This window comes from Miniopterus natalensis, chromosome 2, assembly GCF_054644295.1.
Source record: "Miniopterus natalensis isolate mMinNat1 chromosome 2, mMinNat1.hap1, whole genome shotgun sequence".
In the NCBI taxonomy this organism is placed as follows: Eukaryota; Metazoa; Chordata; class Mammalia; order Chiroptera; family Miniopteridae; genus Miniopterus; species Miniopterus natalensis.
In genome coordinates, this window is record NC_142082.1 from 140,989,690 (window position 1) to 140,993,075 (window position 3,386).

A 3,386-nucleotide genomic window follows, 5' to 3' on the forward strand; every position below is an offset into this window, starting at 1 on the left:
ATGGTGAAGGTCGAAGTAAGCGGATTTGGCTGTATTGGGCTCCTGGCCGCCAGGGCTGCTTTTAACTCTGGCAAAGTGGATACCATTGCCACCAATGACCCCTTCATCAACCTCAACTACATGGTCTTACATGTTTCGGTATGACTCTACTCATGGCAACTTCAAAGGCACAGTCAAGGCTGAGAATGGGAAGCTTGTCATCAACAGAAAATCCATCTCCATCTTCCAGGAGCGAGATCCCACCAACATCAAATGGAGTGATGCTGGTGCTGAGTATGTTGTGGAGTCCACCAGTGTCTTCACTACCTTGGAGAAGGCTGGAGCCAAGAGGGTCATTATCTCTGCCCCTTCTGTAGATGCCCCCATGTCTGTGATGGGTGTGAACCATGACAAGTATGACAACTCCCTCAAGGTTGTCAGCAATGCCTCCTTCACCACCATCTGATTGGCCCCCCAGCCAATGTCACCCATGACAACTTTGGCATCTTGGAGGGACTCACGACCACAGTTCATGCATCACTGCCACCCAGAAGACAGTAGATGGTCCCTTTGGGAAGCTGTGGCGTGATGGCCGAGGGGCTCTCCAGAACCTCATCCCTGCTTCTACTAGTGCTGCTAAGGCTGTCGACAAGGTCGTCCCTCAGCTGAATGGGAAGTTCACTAGCATCGTCTTTCATGTCCCATGTCCCCACCCTCAATGTGTCAGTTTTGGATCTGACCTGCCACCTGGAGAAAGCTGCCAAATATGATGACATCAAGAAGTTAGTGCAGCAGGCATCAGAGGGCCCCCTCAAGGGCATCCTGGGCTATCCTGAAGACCAGATTGTCTCCTGTGACTTTAACAGTGAAACCCACTCCACCTTCAATGCTGTGTCAGGCATTGCCTTCAATGGCCACTTTGTCAAGTTCATTTCCTGGTATGACGATGAATTGGGCTACAGCAGCAGGGTGGTGAACCTTATGGCCTCTAAGGACCACAAGCCCCAGTGAGAGGAAGAGAGGCCCTCAGCTGCTGAGGAGTCCTTGGCCCAAATCAATCCCCAACACACTGAGAATCTCCTGACCTCCGCAGTTTCCTTCTCAGACCCCTGAAGAAGGGGGGGGGGGGTTTAGGGAGTCCTACCTTGTCATGCACCATCAATCAAGTTCACTGTACACCCTCACCCCCCAAAAGGCCTCTGCATAATATTCATCCAGACTTACTTCCCCCTACACATAAAAATAGTGCACAGAGACTGACCATTTACTCTCCTAAGACCTTTACATGGGTCATTTATTTAATCTTCACAACAAGTCCACGGGAGAGGTACTACTATTCATCCATTGTAGAGATGAGGAGCTGAGGCATAGAGAGATGAAAAAACTTGGTAAAGGTCACCAGCAAATTCTAGTCCTGACAGCTCCCTATGTGCTGGCTCCCCCCCCCCCCACACGCACACACACACACAAATACACACACACACATGCATGCCAAGTCCTCATTCATAGTCTTCTCCTGCCTGGAGAGTCCCTGCTTCCTCTTCCATATCTGGATGACAAGAGTCTATGGCTCTCATCTGCCTACACACACTTCTCCCAGGTGAGTGCACAGTCTGCCCTCTGGCCACAGATGATTGCACCAGGGTTGGGCATCTGAACCAAGAGAAAGCAATAAATAAACTGACCGAGCTATTCAGTTGCTCTTTCCTGAGCATTTTAACTAACGAGGTGTAGAAACCAAGTTACTTAGATGGTGGTGGGTGCTACAGAGTAGTGCCTGGGAGCCATACTGGGACATGTGGCAGCAGGGTGAGCCAGGAGAGGAGAGGGGGCAGAGGCTGGGAGAAGGAGGGGGGAAGGGAAGAGAGAGAGAGAGAGAGAGAATGATTACCCAGGTGTGCCTGCTGGGAGGTGTGCGTGCACACAGGCCCTCCAGCCTCACTCACTGTAACAGTTAAATTGTCCTCAACATATACCCAGCCCCTTGTCTTTTCAGATCCCATGAGATTTGGCTGTATTTTCCACTGCCGGTTTCTTTGAGATTCCCATGTGTCTTTCCAGGAAATCCTCTTCGCACTTCCACTGTTTTGGGTGTGTTTGTCTTGTAGACTAGGAGCCCTGGCTAGAACACCAGCTCAGGGAACTCTCCCCTCCTTCAGAACAAGCTCAGGGGCTGATTCCTCCAGGAAGCTGCCCCCATGTCTTGGGTGTGCTCACCTCTCCTTCTCCAGGCACATCATAAACCCCACCACTTCCATTTCCCTCCTGACGTTCAAGAAATAGTTGTTGATTGATAGAATCTTCTAACTTTGGGGCACCTGTTTTTAATTTTGCTATTTGAAGTTGGGCTATATTGCTATCATTTTATGTTCTAGCAAACCCGCATGTCCACCCACCATTTATTTATCCTGGAACAGGCATTTAGTGTCTATGTGCCAAGCACTGGGCTAGGCCTTGGGAAGGGTTCAAACGAAGTTCTTAGCTCTTGCCCTCTAGGGGTTTCTCCTGCCTGTTCCCCATGCCCTTCGCACACCAAGTGCCCCCCCCATCTCCTACCTGTCCTCCCACTCATACGGCCCTCTGCTCAGGAAGGCACTCCGCCGTCCTCTCTACCCTCCACTCTCCCTCCTTTCGGATCATTCTGCGGTATAGGAATTGACACTATCGTGTGAGTGTGTGTGTGCCTTTATGCTATTTTAAGACCCCAGCACTTTTCGAAAACCTGCTGGAGAATACTGCCAAAGCCAGTGGGGGTGGGGGCTGAGCAACCTGAGCCTGGGGCCGCCTGGGTGTCTGGGAGCCGGGTTATCGGAGCCAGCTGCAGAGCCGGCTGGAACCTAGGCTGTGAACCGCTGCTCGCTGCTCGCCGGCCCCGATCGGCCCGATCTGGCCTCTACCTTCTCTTTGTGGGGCCCAGCCCTCATTTCCCCCATGAGTTGCTTAGGAGTTTGCACACGAGGCAGCATGTAAAATTGTTGTGTTTCTGGAAACACACATACACGCAGAGAAGCCTTGAAATTCTTCTTGGAACAGGTCCAGGGATTTATTTATGACATTCCCAGGGGGTGGGAGAGACAGAAGTCTGGACTTTGCAGACTGAGTGCAGTGCCGTCATCTTATCAACATAACCACCAGCTCTAGTGTGCACTTACTAAATACCCACCGCATGCCTGGGGGGGGACGGGGGGCGGGGGGGGGTAAGAGGGGGAGGGGCATGCACAGGTGCTCAATACTCAAGACTGCAGGGATGCCCTCCCTCACCCCCCTCCCGTCCCCACCAGAAGACTGACAAACATGGTATTGACATATTTTGGCCACCAGTCCCCCCTCTGCTCTCTCTTCCACCAGCCCCCACTTCCTCACTTTCTGGCTCCCCATCTGCCTGTGTGTGCACCCTCCCCCCCCTT

General features: G+C 52.2%; 1 pseudogene; it reads left to right on the top strand.

Annotated features, from left to right (window-relative positions):
- LOC107528121 (glyceraldehyde-3-phosphate dehydrogenase pseudogene) lies at positions 1-990 on the top strand (annotated as a pseudogene).
- The last annotated feature ends 2,396 nt before the right edge of the window (positions 991-3,386 follow it).